The 17,858-nt window shown below is 42.1% G+C and overlaps 1 long non-coding RNA gene and 1 other non-coding gene across 2 annotated transcripts in view; one reads left to right on the forward strand and one right to left on the reverse strand.

Moving 5' to 3' along the window:
• Positions 1-1,961: 1,961 nt before the first annotated feature.
• LOC110122282 (uncharacterized) overlaps positions 1,962-17,858 on the forward strand; it is a 32,317-nt gene continuing 16,420 nt past the window's right edge. Inside the window, exon 1 of the long non-coding RNA XR_011489274.1 lies at positions 1,962-2,046. This is a non-coding gene — a long non-coding RNA (uncharacterized lncRNA). The remainder of the gene's footprint in view (positions 2,047-17,858) is intronic.
• On the reverse strand, positions 11,194-11,265 carry TRNAF-AAA (transfer RNA phenylalanine (anticodon AAA)). The gene has a single exon. It is a non-coding gene; the product is annotated as a tRNA-Phe (tRNA).

The raw sequence follows: 17,858 nt of genomic DNA on the forward strand, positions 1-17,858 counted from the left end.
CCCAGTGCCATGAAGGACTGGATGATTAGCAAACAGTAGGGCCTTTAGCTTTATGAGCTACATAAACTTTCATCCGTGTTTAGTTGGTGTGTGTGCATGTGTATGTTTAGTTCAGGTGTGTGTGTATTTAGTGCTCTGTGTGTGTGCACTTCTTTCAGTAAATTCCTCAAGCAATGCAAAGACAAGAATCTCATGGGAAAGAAACTCCTATTCATCCTTTAAGATTTGTCTTAAACAACTGTCTTTGAGGTGGTAGAAACTCTTGCCTCTGGTTCCCCAGATTATTTTGTTCTTTAGATTCATTGACTGTGTGGTTTGGGGATTTGCGTGTCCGTAGCTGTCACCCTTACTTGTCTGAGAGCTTACAACAAACAAAGGCAAGTCCTTCATTGTAGCACCCAGAACCTAGCACACAGCCAAAGACACTGTCACTCAGAAATTTACCTAGGCTTCTTGGTCTGCGTCAACCAGGACACTCTCAAGTGTGATTTATCTCTGTGCAATTTTATAGTAGCGGGTTTGAAGAGGGTTGGGTCGTCTTAGAGATGAGTCCACCTCTTATTAAAGACCTTGTCATTCTGTTTCCTCTTTCTGCCACCCAGAATTCAGAAATGTCTTCTCTTAATGAGGTGTGTGTGTGTGTGTGTGTGTGTGAGAGAGAGAGAGAGAGAGAGAGTTTGATTAATTGAGACCTACCTCAATTATTCTCAGTTACTGAACAGGAAAAGAATCAAGTGTCTTTTGACTCTTAACTCAGATGTGATCACAAAAACATGAAGCTTCTGCTCTGCAGAACAAGGTACCCTTTTGTATACTTTTCTTAATAACTCTATGACCAGGTCATTTGGATTTTGGAGCAGGTCTATTGAAGATAAAAGCCATGCTTCTGAGGTTGGCTTTCTAAAACACAGCTGTTTCCCATGGTTTTTTTTTTTTTTTTTTTCTTTTTGCTGATTTGCGTTGGACTCCATCCTTTCTTCAACCACTTCCTTTTTCCTTTCTAGGAGCAATAGAAGTTCAGGCATGGTCTGAGTGTGGGTGACTTTAGCAGAACATCAGCAGAAAGCTGAGTGTTTTCCTCCTTTGTGGTGATGGAGAGTGAGGACACCCATGGTTTCCAGCCCTCCCTCTGCACCTGCGGTGCATCACCATGCAGTGGGTCCTCAGCATCTCTGGAATGTGGGTGCTCAGCCAGTTTTCAACACCATCACTGAGAGGCAATGAAAAGAAATGGGCATAATGGGCTGGTCTCATGCCAAAGAGATCCCTGTTCAGTTGTGATCTCCTCTGGACTGCTTGAGCCTCTGGGGTGTGAAAAAATGGGAAAGAGAAAAGCGAAGAGCTCCAAGAGGAAAAGACTGGATTTCTTATCAACATATTAAAGGGAGTCCAAGACTTGAATTTGGAAATTTGAACAATTTTATAATGGTTATGACTTTTGAGCTTCTAAACATGAACTGGTTCTTCTTCTTCTTTTTTTAAACTTGGGTAATTTCTATGAACTGAATGTTTGTCCCTCCACCTCCACCCCACGGTGGTTTAGCCACCAAATTGTATCTGATTCGTTCAACTCCATGGACTGTAATCTGTCAGGCTCCTCTGTCTGCAGGATTTTCCAGGCAAGAATACTGGAGTCGGTTGCCATTTCCTTCTCCAGGGGATCTTCCCAACCCAGAGATTGAACTTGGGTCTCCTGCATGGCAGGCAGTCTCCTACATTGCAGGCAGATTCTTTACCAAATGAACTACCAGGGAAGCCCAACACCCGATTTGTATACTTAACCTTAGCCTCACTGTATGTGCATTTGAAGATGAGGACTTTACAAAAGCAATCAAGGTTAAATGAGGTCATAAGGGTGGAATCGTGGTCCCAAGAGATTATTGCCCTTTTAAGAAGAGCCCACAGAGAGGTGGCTTTTCCTGCATACAAAGAGGTCATGTATGCATGATGAGACGGAAGTCACCTGCAAGCCAAACGATGAGAACTCAGAACGAAACCTGTCGTGCTGGCAAGATCTTGATCTTGGACTCCCCAGCCTTGAGAACTGTAAGAAAGAATTTTCAGTTCTTTAAACCACTTTGTCTGTGGCATTTTATTATGGCAGACCGTGCAAATGAATATAGTAATCTCAGTGAATGTGCCGTTTAGAAGGAAGTAAAATGTCTCCAGGTTTGGTAGTCAGAAAGATCATAGCGTCAGTACTGTCTGCATGGTTTGTTTGCTGTGAGTTTTAAGTGAGTTTCCTTGCCTCTAAGTTTGTATTCTGTAATTCATAAAATGGAGATTATAATGCAATTCTCAGTATAAAGATTACAGGAAATATTAGACAGAAATGCAAGCCTAAATGTGGGGCTAGTGTAATGAATTGTCTAGCAGATACTGTTTATCAAATATCTGCTTGACAACAGTAGCCCCCCACCACATGTCCATATCTCTTCATCACTGGCAATAAAAAAATCTATTTCTCTGAGTATCTGCTAGCCCCCCTTTAATTTAAGCTTTTGAGTTAATTCTATATTCACATGTGATTATAAGGAAGAATACAGGGAGAACCCATGTAGTCTTCACTCCATTTCCTCAGTGATAATATATTGGATACCTATGGTTTTTTTGTTGTTGTTCAGTTGCTAGGTCATGTCTGACTCTTTGTGACCTCATGGACTGTAGCATGCCAGGCTCCTCTGTGTATGGGATTTCCCAGGCAAGAATACTGGAGTGGGTTGCTATTTCCTTTCCCAGGATGAGAAGGAAGTCACTTGAAAGCCAAGAAAAGAGGACTCAGAATGAAGTGGGTTGCTATTTCCTTCTCCAGGGAGTCTTCCTGACCCAGGAATTGAACCCTCATCTCCTGCTCGGCAAGTGGATTCTTTACCACTGAGACACCTGGGAAGCCTGAAACTATGGTACAATATCACAACTAGGATTTTGATAGAGATACAATCCACTGATCTTTTTCAGATTTCCTCCATTTTACTTATACCCCTGTGTGTTTATTTAGATCTGCGCAGTTTTATCAGATGTGTAGGTCTGTGTCTCCACCACACTCACAGTCAAGATATGGAAGTCACTCAGTCCAAGGCTCTTGTTGCCTTATAACCACATATATGTCCTTCTGCCCCAACCCACCTTGTGTTCCATCCTTAACCCCAGGTGACCACCACTCTGTCCTTTTCCCTGTAAGTTCTTCATTTCAAGAATGTCATATGAATGGGATCATACAGTTTATAACCATTACAATTTTTTTGCACTTAGCATGATTCTCTGTAAGTTCATCCAAATTGTTGCATGTATCAATAATTCATACTTTTTTATTGATGAGTAGTCCATGCTTTTGGTGTACCAATGTTTTTAACCATTTACCCACTGACAGTTATCTGGTTTGTTTCCAGTTTTTCTATCATGAAAAAAACCTGTTATAAATAGTCATGTACAGATTTTTGTGTGAAAATGAATTTTCACTTCTCTGGGATAAATATTCCAGAGTTCAATTGCTAGGATATGAAATAATTTCGTGTTTAATTTAGGATCTAGTACCAAACTATATTTTAGAGTGGCTGCACCATTATACATTTCTACTAGCAAACTGTGAGTAATCCAGTTTCTCTGCATCCTTGCCAGCATCTAATCTTGTAATATTAAAAAAAAAAAAAAATCTTTGCCCATTCTGATAGGTATGTGGTAATATCCTATCATGGCTTTAGTTTGCATTTCCATAATGGTTAATGAGGTTGAACATCTTTTAATATGCTTATTTGTCATCTTATGTACTTTGGCATATTTGTACACGTCTTTGGCCGATTTTCTATTTGACTGTTGTTCTTTTACTCTTTTGAGAATGTATATTCTAGATGTTAATCCTTTGTCGTCTATGTGGTTTTTCAAATATTTTTTCTCAGTCTGTAGCTTATCTTTTCATCCTCTTAACAGCACGTTTCTGTTGTTTGATTTGTTCTGAATCAAATCTCCTATGATTATACAGTGGAGGTGACGAATAGATTCAAGGGATTAGATCTGGTAAACAGACTGCCTGAAGAGCTATGGACAGAAGTTTGTAACATGGTACAGGAGGCAGTGATCAAAACCATCCCAAAGAAAAAGAGGTGCAAAAAGGCAAAGTGATTGTGTGAGGAGGCTTTGCAAATAGCCAAGGAAAGAAGAGTAGCAAAAGGCAATGGAGAAACTCTGAATACAGAGTTCAAGAGAACAGCAAGGAGAGACAAGAAAGACTTCTTCAATGAACAATGCAAAGAAATAAAGGAAAACAACAGAAGGGGGAGGACCAGAGATATCTTCAAGAAAATTGGGGATACCAAAGGAACATTTCATGTAAAGATGAGCACAATAATGGACAGAAATAGTAAAAACCTAACAGAAGCAGAAGTGATCAAGAAAAGGTGGAAAGAATACACGGAAAATGAAACTGCTTGTCGCTCAGTCGTGTCCGACTCTTTGCCACCCCATGAGCTATAGACTGCCAGGCTCCTCTGTCCATGGAATTTCCCAGCAAGAATACTGGAGTGGGTTGCCATTTCCTTCTCCAGGGGATCTTCCCAACCCAGGGATCGAACCCGGGTCTCCTCCATTGCAGGCAGATTTTTTGCAGTCTGAGCCACTAGGGAATGGACCGCAGAATTGTACAAAAGAGGTCTCAGTGACCTGGACAACCATGATGGTGTGATCATTCACCTGGAACTAGACATCCTGAAGTGTGAAGTCAAGTGGGCCTTAGGAAGCATTGCTGCCAAAAAAGCAAGTGGACGTGATGGAGTACCAGCTGAGCTATTTAAAATCCTAAACGATGGTGCTTCTAAAGTTCTGCACTCAACATGTCTGCAAATTTGGAAAACCCAGCAGTGGCCACAGGACTAGAAAAGGTCAATCTTCATCCCAATTCCCCAGAAGGACACTATTAAAGAGTGTTCAGGCTACCAGACAATTGTGCTTTCTTCCCATGCTAGTAAGGTTATGCTCAAAATCCTTTAAGCTAGGCTTCAGCACTATTGAATTGAGAGATTCCAGATGTACAAGCTGAGTTTAGAAAAGGCAGAGGAACCAGAGATCAAATTGCTAACATTCACTGGATCATGGAGAAAGCAAGGGGATTCCAGAAAAACATCTTGTATTTCCTTGACTTACACTAAAGCCTATGACTTTGTGACCCAACTTGTGGATCACAACAAACTGTGGAAAACTCTTAAAGCAATGGGAATACTAGGCCATCTTACTTGTCTCTTGTGAAACCTGTATTCGGGTCAAGAAGAAACAGTTAGAACCTTATATGGAACAACTGACTGGTTCAAAATTGGGAAAGGAGTACAACAAGGTTGTATATTGTCACCCTGTTTATTTAACTTATACCCAGAGTATGTCATTCGAAATGCTGGGCTGGATGAGTAACAAGCTGGAATCAAGTTTGCTGGGAAAAATAACAATCTGATGAATGCAGATGATACCACGCTAATGGTAGGAAGTGAAGAGGAACTAAAGGGTCTCTTGATGAAGGTGAAAGAGGAGAGTGAAAAAGCCAGCTTAAAACTCAATATATATATAAAAAATTAAGATCATGGCAGCCAGTCCCATTACTTCATAGCAAATAGAAGGGGAAAAAGTGGAAACAGTGACAGATTTTCTCTTCTTGGGCTCTAAAATCACTTCAGATGGTGACTGAAGCCATGAAATTAAAAGACACTTGCTTCTTGGAAGAAAAGCTATGACAAACCTAGTCATCATATTAAAAAGAAAATACATCACTTTTCCAACAAAGGTCCATCTAGGCAAAGCTATGGTTTTTCCACTGGTCATGTATGGATGAGAGAGTTGGATCATAAAGAAGGCTGAACACCAAAGAATTCATGCCTTTGAACCATGAGGCTGGAGAAGACTCTTGAGAGTCCTTTGGATAGCAAGGCGCTCAAAAACAGTCAATCTTAAAGGAAATCAACCCTGAATATTCACTGGAAGGACTGATACTGAAACCACAGCTCCAGTACTTCAGCCACTTGATGTGAAGGGCTGACTCACTGGAAAAGACCCTGATGCTGGGAAAGACTGAATGCAGAAGGAGAAGAGGGTAACAGGATGAGATAGTTGGACTGCATCACCGACTCAATGGCCATGAGTTTGAGCAAACTCTGCGAGATAGTGAAGGACATGGAAGCCTGGCGTGCTGCAGTTTTGGGATCGCAAAGAGTCGGACTTGACTTAGCAAATGAACAACAACAACAACAGCAGAAGTGTACTTCACAGAGCAACATTATTAATTTTGATGAAGTCCAATTTATGATTTTTTTTCCTTTTTATTGATTATGATTTTGGTGTTGAAACTGTAACTCTGGATCTCTCACTTATTTTTGTACAAAACATGCCTTTTTATTTGTTTGCACATTATGTTTGACTGCTTCTATATCAAGACAGCAGAGTTGAGTATTTGATACAGAGATCACATGGTCTGCAGAACCTAAAACTTTTTGCCAAGTGGCTGTTTAAGAAAAAGTTTGTCAACATCTAATTTAGTAGGTAGTAATTATTTCACAATTACAAAAAACTACTTTATAGATAATAGCCAACTGGAACATATGTAGGTCATAATTTTAATTAAAATCTCATTTATACCTTTATTTTCTGGATTAAAAATACATTAACTTATCTAGTTTATGGGAACTTGAATAGAATCTGTACCCTACTGTTGTGTGAAAATTATGTACATCTTCATTATGTTGAAAAGATTCATGAACTCCTTAAGAGAAGAACTTGGAAGAAAGAGAAAACCAGTTTGATCTAGGGAATCCTGCAGCTTCCCGGGTAGCTCAGTGGATAAAGACTCCGCCTGCAATGCAGAAGACGCAGGAGATACGGGTTCGATCCCTAGGTCAGGGAGATCTCTTGGAGGAGGAAATGGCAACCCACTGCGGTATTCTTACCTGCAGAATTCCGTGGACAGAGGAGCCTGGTGACCTACAGTCCATGGAGTTGCAAAGGGTCAGACACGATTGAAGCGACTGAGCCCAGCACAGAGCAGCCTGGCACAGGGAATTCCAAGCAGCTTTTCTCCCCCAAATTTTTGTATTAAAAAACATGATTAAAATAAAATCTAAAAATAAAATAAAAAAGCTATTGTGCAATTAAAATTATCATTTTAAAGTAGCATCCCCTGTTAAAGACTTCAGGAATTCAAGTCCTCTCTGAGTGTGGTCCTGTCTCCAAGGAAAATCCCACGGGTGGTTAGAATCTCCTGCCTGTGAGGTTGTTCTTGAGGTGAAGACACGCACTGATTGAAGAGTATAATGAAGTCCTCTCTCTCCTGCCCTTCCAGCCACTCCAGGCAGAGCCAAAGCATTTCTGGCTGTAGGGCTAAGGTTTATTAGCAATGCAAAATGAATATCCAAGGATAGGCTTTTTAATAGAGCTGTTCTTAGCTGTCAAAAGTGGATTTATATCAGCCCATTGATTCCTTGCTGAAGACACGCAGAGCTTGTATTTCTGATGAGCTTGGGACTATCTGATTATAGTTAATAGTTTTATTCTGTTGTAGCCATTCTCTTCTCCAGGGGACCTTCCCAACCCAGGGATCAACCCCTATCTTGCACTGCAGGCAAATTCTTAATGTCTGAACCACCAGGGAAGGCCATTGTATATACCTTGTTTCCTGCACACTCACACACACACACACACACACATTATGGGGGTCAAACAAAATTTTTGTTGTTTGAATATGTCCCTCAGGCTGAAAGTTTAAACCTTTACCCTAGGAAGTAGATTGGAATGAAATTTTCAATATGACTACCTAGCAGACAGTCTGCATCTTTAAACCAGATGCAGTATTTTTTTTTTTTTTTTGCTACTAAATCTGTTGAACAGCCTACAAACCATGGTTGGGCCATGACACTGAGTCCATGCTGATTAGGATTTTTTGTATTGCGAGTTCACAGAATTTGGGAATTCGAAGAAGCCTGAACAGCCATCTTCACAACTCCAGCCTGGGTGTGCCTTTGTGCCATAATGTCTTGGAAAAAGGGCTTCCCTCGTGGCTCAGCAGTAAAGAATCTGCCTGTAATGCAGGAGCCACAGGAGATGTGGGTTCATCCCTGGGTAGGGAATGGAACCCACATCCCTGAGCTACAATCTACAGGGTTGCAAAGAGTTGGTCACAACTGAAGCCATTTAGCACGCACACCTCTTGGATAAATGGAAGCCCAGCAATGAAGAATGCACATCTAATACAGGGGAACTCAACACCATGTAAGGTGGTTCAGTTCATTACAAAGCACTTTACTTATCTAAGAGGTTTTCATTATGTTAAACAAATCCAATTTCCCTGTTAAGCATTCTTATTGACCCTTTGGATTTCTGTAACAGTATCTGATTCCTCTCCTGCTTGATGGTGCTAATTATTTCAATAATGCTACTAAAGGTGCCAAGTCTTATGAACTCCCTGCAAAACAGCGACAGTTCCTTCATGGTTTCCAGATACTTCATCTACCTCAAACTAATGCTGAGTGTTAGCAACAGCTATTTTGAAATGTAAACTGAATGTTCTGGAGTCCTATGGCTGGCACAGGTACTAACAGCAAAGGAATAAACAGTCACCCAGCTGCAGACTATGTCGCTTAAGCCCAGGTTTAAAGGTTGCTCAGCTTCTTCATCATGTGATCATGGGATGGTCTCACAGCTAGCGTGTTACCATCAGGTTAAGTTCCTTAGCAGTTTTACCCACATTTTTCTTAGCTGTGCTTTCCTGTCCTGTCCTTTCACAACTGACAGACTTAGGTGCAGTGATTTACATTTCTCTCTTCTGTTTATTTCAACAGTTTCATTTTTTAAAATAAATCTATTTATTTATTTATTTATTTTTGGCTGCAGTGAGTCTTTGTTGCTGCGCATAGACTTTTTCTAGTTGCAGCGAGAGGGGGCTGCTCTCTGATCGTGGTGCATGGGCTTCTCAATGCAGTGGCTTCCTCATTGCAGAGCACAGACCCTAGGGCTTGTAGTTTCTGTAGTTTCATAACACAGGTTCAGTAGTTGTGGTGTATGGTCCTTCTGGCATGCACAGCACGTGGGATCTTCCTGGACCAGGGATCGAACGTGTGTCCCCTATATTGGCAGGCAGATTCTTAATCACTGGACCACCGGGAAAGTCCTTATCATCTGGTTTTACTTAGATCTGATTGTTAATATTAGATCTGATCCATTATTCCAATGCAGTTAAGTATTCTTTTAACTCAGTGTTCATTCATTCATTCAACAAAGATATGCCAAGCATCTATTCTTTTGCCTAAAACTGAAAATACAATAGTGGAGGTACATGGAGATTAATTCTAATTATTCACCATTTTCACTGTTTCTTCAAGTTTTGTGTCATCTGTGACTGTGATCAATGTAAATTAATGTGACATATTACATCATAGAAGGATGTTGAATTTGAGTCTCTTAATCTAATTCACCACATTAACATGCTATAACAGAGAAAATAATATTTTAATACAAATAAATATAGAAATAAAATTTGATAAAGTTATTCAAGTTTTCTTTTGTGTTAAGATAAAATAGAATACCTTCTTAGAAATGACAGCAAACATCATAATCAATGTAGCTAACATAAAACTATTTTCTTTAAGGTTATGAGAAATATATGGGTGCCTATTCTTGTCACATTGCTCAACACCATCTTGGAAGCTTCAACCAGCACAATAAAACAATGTTAAGAAATAAAGGTATAAAGATTAAAAAGGAAGAAAAAAAAGTCATTATTTTTAAAGAATATGATTGCTCACATGACACTGAGATAATCTACTTATACTTGTTACTACTAATAAGAAAGATTAGCAATGTTGCTGTATATAAAAGCAATGTATAAAAATTTTAAAACTTCATTATGTCTTAATTAGAAAATGTAATATAAAATGCATAGTATTTTTATCAGCAAACAAAAGCTACAGACAACTTAGGAATACAATGTGCAATACCTTGGGAAAACATTTTAATACTTTACTGATTGTCACAGAAAAAAAATCTAAGGAGAAATTTATTATGTTCATGAATAGTAAGATCCACAGTAAAGATGTCATTTCCAAAGAACACCAAACCTCTGGGGAAAACACAGCATTGGAAGCATAAGGATTGGACAGTGGTTTTAGCCAGTTAAATGCAGCATCAAAGTCTCAATAAATTAGCAGTTGGGGAACTTTGCTAGTGGTCCAGTGGTTAAGAATCCGCCTGCCACCGCATGGGACACAGGTTCGATCCCTGGTCCAGGAGGATCCCACATGCTGCAGAGCAACAAACCCTGTCCACTGCAACTGCTGAGCCTGTGTGCCCTGGAGCCTATGGGCCACAGCAAGAGAAGTCAGCGCGATGAGAAGCTCATGCACCACTACAAAGTGTAACCTCTGCATGCCGCAGATCGAGAAAGCCCACTCACAGCAACGAAGATGCAACATGGTAATAAATCAGTAAATAATCATCCTTGAAAAAGAACTTTCTTTAAAAAGAAAGAAAGAAAGAAAGAAATTAGTAGTTGGGACCTCAGGTAATGATAACTGGGATGAGAAGGTGGCCAAAGTTTAGTGGATGAAGGGAATAGAGTTAGTGTACAAAATTCTACTTTCTAGTAGGAAAATAAAGGAACTAAAAATAACCACCAGGCTCCTCTGTCCATGGGGATTCTCCAGGCAAGAATACTGGCATTGGGTTGTCATGCCCTCCTCCAAGGGGATCGTCCCAATCCAGGGATTGAACCCAGGTCTCCCACACTGCAGGCAGATTCTTTACTGTCTGAGGCACCAGGGAGCCCAAGATTACTGGAGTGGGTAGCCTGTCCCTTCTCCAGAGGCTCTTCCTGACCCAGGAATTGAACCAGGGTTTCCCGCATTGCCGGTGGATTCCTTATCAGCTGAGCTACCAGGGAAGGCCTTCAAATAATCTCACTTATATGGACTGTGTAAATATGAGTGGAAAAAGAAAAGCTACTACTCTGGTGGTCCCATTGCAAATAGTTGGAGGTCTAATAGGGTATGGACGGCATTCTCAGATGGGATGGTTGGGGAGAGCTTAAAGAAGGATGAAGTGAAGTGAAGTCGCTCAGTCATGTCCGACTCTTTGCGACCCCATGGATTGTAGACTAGCACGCTCCTCTGTCCATGGGATTTTCCCGGCAAGAGTACTGGAGTGGGTTGCCATTTCCTTCTCCGGAGGATCTTCCCAACCCAGGGATCGAACCTGGTTCTCCTGCATTTTAGGCAGACACTTTACCATCTGAGCCACCAGGGAAGTGGACAAAGAATGGGTTTGGAGAGGCAAAAGGAGAATGAGCAGCTCACCACAGTAGCTCTCCATCAAGCTTTTATGGTAGTGCGTCCGCTTTCAGGCTCCATCCAGTGAGAATCAACGCTGAGCAATAGATGATTTCAGTGCTTTAACCCAACTGTGACCAGACCAGAACAGAGCTTTCTGGAAAAGGGTCTTAGTGTCTGTTGCAGAACTGTCTTAGAGAAAGCAGGATATCATCTGAGAATAAGTCCTAAACAGATGTGAGGACCTGACTATTTGCTTTGTTTGTATAGCTGTGTACTCTGAGCAACCAAGTACAATCTTTTGAAGTCTCATTTTACTGCATACCAACATAGCCAGGTAACTCCAATTAGTAGGAGTTACCGAGTTGAACATGTGCTTTGCCTTCATTCCATTCTCCTTCCTACTGCCGCATCAACCACTGGGTGCAATAGAGATTTCTGCTTTAATTGTCTTCATTTGCTTCTCAGCTCCATCATTAAACAAATATTTATTGAGTGCCTGCTGTGTGCTAGACACGAGGTGGGCACAGTGGGAATTCAGCAATGAATAAGACAGTCCTTGCCCTTGAGACCTCCCAGCTCAGAAGAAAAAGAAAACAAGTTCATGAAAAGCTACAGTGCAAGGCCGAATTTATCTTCTCTCCCTCCCTCTCTCTTTTTTTCCCCTTTTTGTTCCAAGCTGCTTCTCTCTATGGACAATATGGTTGTGTCCATCATTTTGTGCTTGATGTCTTGATTCTCTTGGCAAACTTTACATTAGAGGGATTATGATTTTATTTTTCAGGGAATCTGAGGCAGGAGAGAGTTTAAATAATAGCATATTGGTGTTTAGCAGCAGATCTCTTTCTTAATGATACCTTGCTTTTGCTGAGAAGAGGATGGGAATCAGAACGTGGGTTTACTTCCTAGTGTCATACTGAGTTGCTTCATGCTGAGAGAAGTGCCATTAGCACAACCAGAGAGCTGTGCAGTTTTATTTAATGTGATCAGTGTAGTTCTCTGCACGTTAGCTTGAGGAAACATGGCTTATGGCATCGAACACTTACAGGTCAGGACTCACACAGTCACCTTAGAGCTTCCAATTTTGATGTCAGCCACACCTTCTGGGGGCTTCCCAGGTGGCTCAGTAGTAAAAAATCTGCCTGCAATGCAGGAGATGCTGATTTGATCCCCGGGTTGGGAAGATCCCCTGGAGAAGGACATGACAACTCACTCCAGTATTCTTGCCTGGGAAATCCCATGGACGGAGGAGACTGGTGGGCTACAGTCCAAGGGGTTGCAAAAGAGTTGGACATGACTTAGTGACTAAACAAAAATATCAACACATACCTTCATAGCAACAGAATCCACCCATTCAGAAAGAAAGGAAGTATGAAGGGAAAGAATGTTTTGGGGGAAGAAAAGGGGTACCTTTGCAGAAAGCTCTGTCTGCCTTGAAAGAAAGTTAAATCGCTCAGTTGTGTCTGACTCTTTGTGACCCCATGGGATGTAGCCTGCCAGACTCCTCTGTCCGTGGGATTCTCCAGACAAGAATACTGGAGTGGGTTGCCATTTCCTTCTCCAGGGGATCTTCCCGACCCAAAGATAGAACCTGGGTCTCGTGCACTGCAGGCAGACTCTTTACCATCTGAGCCACCAAGGAAGCCATGCTACCATAAATCTGAGTACTTGTGTATCTTGGTTAAGAATGTGTCTCTTATAAGACTGGCCCCTGAAACTCCATTTGCTCATAACCTTCCCTCTTGGTCTGGTCCAGGATATCCTAAAACTGGTCCCCAGAACAGCCCTTGATGGAATTTGGAAGGAAAAAGTAAAAAACTGTGGTCCAAACAGTTTTGGAGAGACTGCACACCCTCTGCCCTTTTGAGCATGCTAAGGTTACTGTACTGAAGGCTCTGAAAAGTCTTATGATACCAAGAAGAAATGAAAAAACACATTAAACTCACACATTTCAGCTTTATTTGCTCATATAGTCCCCTTCCTTTTAGGGAAAATCATAATACACTGGGTTGTAAGGCATAGGGGAAGCAGTCAATATGTTGTAGAAACAAAAAAATGGGGTGATAGAAGAGGGTCATATTCTAGGTCTTGAGTGAGTGTCTAGGATGGATCACCAAGTGAGGATCCTTGGCTTCATGCCAGAAAGAATTCGAGAGTGAGCTATAGTCAAATGAGAGCAGAGTTGATTTAGAGAGATACACATTTCATAGACAGAGTGCGGTCCATCTCAAAAGGAAGGACAATCTTGGGAGAAGCAGTCTGCACAGATAGAGTGTGGCTCATCTCAGAAGGCAAAAGGCCCCAAAATATGGGGTGATTAGTTATGGCTGGGCAATTTCGTAGGCTTATTCCATAGGCTAATGAGGACTATTTTAACTATTTTGGAGAAGGGGAGAAGGTCTCCAGGAATTGGGCCACTGTCCACTTTTTGGCCTTTTTTGGTTGACCTCGGAACTGTCATGGCGCCCGTGAGTGAATCATTTAGCTAATGTATTACAGTGAGCAGATAATGAGGCTCAAGGTCCACTGGAAGTCAAATCTTTCACCAACTTGGACCTCTAGTTGGTTCTGACCAGTTTATACTGTATCCTCAGTGACTGTCCTCCTTTTAAAGGTTTTGTCCTGCTCCCTTCCTGTCTCAAACAGATATTCATTGCTGTTGACTGTTGAAGATCTGCTGAGAACCCTCAAGCTTTCAGGAAGAGGTGTTCTGGAAGCTACCTTCACTGATTGTGCCCATCACAGCTGGTCCCCAAACTATGAGCTTCTGGGACACACACCCAGCAGCAGCTCTCCAAGGATCACCCTAAAATGCTGGTGCTGGGTGTGATGCTGCAGCCAGACACAACAGGCAGGAAGCACGCTTAGGGCAGTGCCTTCAAAGGGGTGGTTTCCATGGGCATCACCCAGACCCCAGAGCCCAGAGGCACACAAAGGCATTTGCATCTATTTTTCCACTCTGCTTCCTCCTTCAGGCCCAAACTGGGGTCTGGGGATTTCCATCTGGGTTCTGCTGCTAATGGGTTATGTGACTTTAGGGCAGTTACTTAACCTTGGGGTCCTGCTTCCTCAGCTGTAAAATGAGGGGCTGCACTGGCTGGTCCCAGTGGGCCTGCCAGCTCTGGGTGAATTTTGCAAGCTCAAAATTGTGTGCCCCCTCTCCATACCTCAATGCCCTCATCTTACACACAAGAGGAGTGTGCTTTCGTTGTTTAGTCGCTCAGTCGTGTCCAACTCTTTGTGACCCCATGGACTGCAGCACACCAGGCTTCCCTGTCCGTCACTGTCTCCTGGAGTTTGCTCAGACTCATGTCCACTGAGTCAATGATGCCATCCAACCATCTTGTCCTCTGTCACCCTTGTCTCCTCCTGCCTTCAATCTTTTCAAGCATCAGGAGCTTTTCCAATGAGTCGGCTCTTTGCCTCTGGTGGCCAGAGGATTGGTGCTTCAGCTTCAACATTAGTCCTTCCAATGAATATTCAGGGTTGATTTCAAAATGGGGTGGTCTGTAGCATGGATGGATGCAGGACAGCTTCAGCTGGAGTTCCAATTCTTGCCTTCACTGGCCCCTTGTTTCAATCCCAAGCTGAAGCTTGCTTATTGTCAAACATCTGGAAGAAGTGCACAAAATCAAAGATCTAAGCGAGAAACTGGCCATAGGGGAGCTGGTGCCTTAAGCAACTGGTAACATGTGAAGAATCAAGAGGCTGCCAGGAAAAGTGAAAGAGCAAGGTCTGGTTTGATTCCTGGCACCAGCCACTTAACCTCACTTGATCTCCGTTTCTTCATCATTAACTCCTAGCTCACCGGGTCATCCTGAGGATTGAAAGATCAAAGCAATGAAGGAAGATGAATTGAATTATAGCCCTGCTTGGCTGTTCACTCACTGTGATTTTGAGTAAGTTCCTTACCTAACCTGGGCCTATGTTTCCCCTCTTAGGGTTTTGTGAGGATTAAAGAGATAATACAAAGTCCTTTGCATGTTGTAAGCAGCCTATAAATATTATGTAGTGAGCACTAGCAATATTATCACAGTAGTCTATTTGCTACTAATGCTATTGTTGGTAATAGCAAACGATCAGTCAATATTGGTTTGCTCCATTCACCTTTATTCTGTTCTATGCTTTTCCAGCTTCCTGGAGTATTGGACATCATTGTTCAGTTTTTCTGTTTATAGGAGGATGTTGACCAGATGCTCAAGGGAGATCTTGACATTAACGAAACAGTACAAAAACATAACCTGATTTCTTGAGTCATTTAAAAGTTTCTTCTCTAAACAAACTCATTTCTGGGATCATGGTTGGTCCCATGCAACTTGGTGTTTATTTGCCTGTGTGTTTTAATCTCAGCAGGAAAACCAGGGACGGAGAGTTAAGAGAGGGGGTGGGAGGCTACAACAGCCTCTTCTGCCCCAGCAAGCAGGTGTGCTCCGCCCATGTGTCTCAGCAAAGACCTGCCAAGTGACAACTGACACATTGTGTGGAAATAAGAGTGGTGGCTGAGGCTGCGTTTCTAATGGCAGCGTGGGTAGGGGGCGGGCCAGCCCCGGCAGAGTGACAGCTGTGGTACCCAACATTGTCAGCACACAGTTCCTGGTGCCAGCCCACATTTGTGCACCCTGTCACCGCAGGGTGACAGGCCCAAACACAGGGGGCCTCCCTTTCTTATGTTAATGCTCCGTGATGACAGCTTCACCAGGTGTGACAGCCACCACTGCCGGTCTCCACCTTCACGGCCGGGTTTCCCCCTCCAGACCCCAGTCCTGGATTCAGCATGGAGTCAGCTCGGGACAGACACCCCTTCTGCCAGCCGTGAGGGTCTTGGGCTCACAAGTAGCTGACTCTTTGCAGTCTGAATCTGGATTTGTCTCCACCCACGAGGCCATCTTGTCCCTGTCCTCTCAGTCTTCATCTCCTACCCCCTGGCTCTCTAATTACCCTAACCTCAAAAATCTTCCTTTTGCTCTTAAACATACCAGAACCTTCCTTGTTTCTGGCTTTTCCCCTTGCTGTTCCATCTGCCTGGAGACCTGTGACCCTTGCTCTTGCCTTAGCTGACTCATTTCTTGTCCTTTAGGACTCTGGTTAGTGTTACCTCTGCCCCTGATCCTCCTAGCCCACATCAGTTGCCCTTCGTTCTCTCCTTCACATCACTCTGCTTTAGATAATATTGATTTCAGTCTTCAGTTATCTTGGCTGCTAATGCATTCACTTGCTGATCTGTCTCTTCCACTGGAATACCATCTCCTTAAATGTAGAGATTTCTCTGCCTTGTTCAGAGCTCCACGCTGGAGTCAAGTCCTAGTGCCTGGGACAGAGCACTGACTCAATGAACATAAGTTGAGTGAATAAATGAATGAAGATCTGCACAGATGAAAATATTCCCATCAGTAATTGAGGCTCACCAAGCAACGCTTTTCAAATGGGGAGACATGACGTCAAGGGTACACATACACCATCTTAGAAAAGTCCCTCATATATTCCACAGAGCTACTTTAAGAGCAGATAAATTCTCCTGCCAACGACTCTTCTTGCACTGCTCCCTTTTGCTTTCCTAAGTCTTCTCTATCTGATCCTTTGGTCCTATTCTCAGCCAGCTCAGGAGACAGCTAGTTAAATGTTTAACATTTGCTCCCCCAAGCTGCTTGAGCCTGAGGGCTATAAGTAAAAATGGTCTAAAAATCTTGTTTTCTTTCTGAAAACTTGCAAGGATCTCTCTATATCTTTGAAGTTTGGGAATTTCACAAGACACATTGAGTGTATGTCTTTTTTCCTTAGTTCTGCCTGAGGCTCCCTGAACTCTTTCCAGCTGAAGACTAGAGCAGTCACATGCTCCAATTCACAGTTTTCTTCAGTTATTTGATGATTACTTTTCTCCCATCCATCTTCAGCTGTTCTTTTGGCTCTCCTGCTAATTACCTCTGAAGACCCCCGATCCATCCTCTAGGTCTCTCCTCGTTTCATTCTTGAATCTCTTTTTAAAAATTCTCTTATGCATTTTTGCATTTGTCTTTACACTGATTTGTAAGATATTTCTTCCAAGTGGTCTTTCCAAACACGAATTTTGATTTCAGGAGTGACTCTCCACTTTTTCAAATCTTCCATTGAATTTTTCAATTTTGAGACATTTTCCCCAACAAAGCCTTTGTCTGTCTTCAATGACATCTCTCTGAGAGAGAATGTTCCTTCCCTACTAAACTTCTGTCTTTTCCCCCCTGCTTCTTCCAATTATCCTCCCTCATGGGAGCCACATCTTCCAATCCTTCTTTCAAATTACTGTTATTGAGATTCCATTTTAATTTTAATTTTTTCCTCAATTAAGAATATATTATGATATACATAAGTATAACCCCCATAAGTATTGATGTCTTCAATGCTTTTTAAAGATGTAAATAATCTTGAACCAAAAAGTTTAATGGATTTTGATATACTCATTTACTCAAGACATATTTCTGAATACCTGTTTTATGTCAGGCCCTGATTATTATGGATTAGGGAGAACAGCAGAGAATGTGTCAAAGCCATCGGTTTTCTAGACATTCCAGCTGGGGCAGAAGATAATAAAACGTT

Source organism: Odocoileus virginianus, chromosome 9 (genome assembly GCF_023699985.2).
Source record: "Odocoileus virginianus isolate 20LAN1187 ecotype Illinois chromosome 9, Ovbor_1.2, whole genome shotgun sequence".
NCBI classification, from domain to species: domain Eukaryota; kingdom Metazoa; phylum Chordata; class Mammalia; order Artiodactyla; family Cervidae; genus Odocoileus; species Odocoileus virginianus.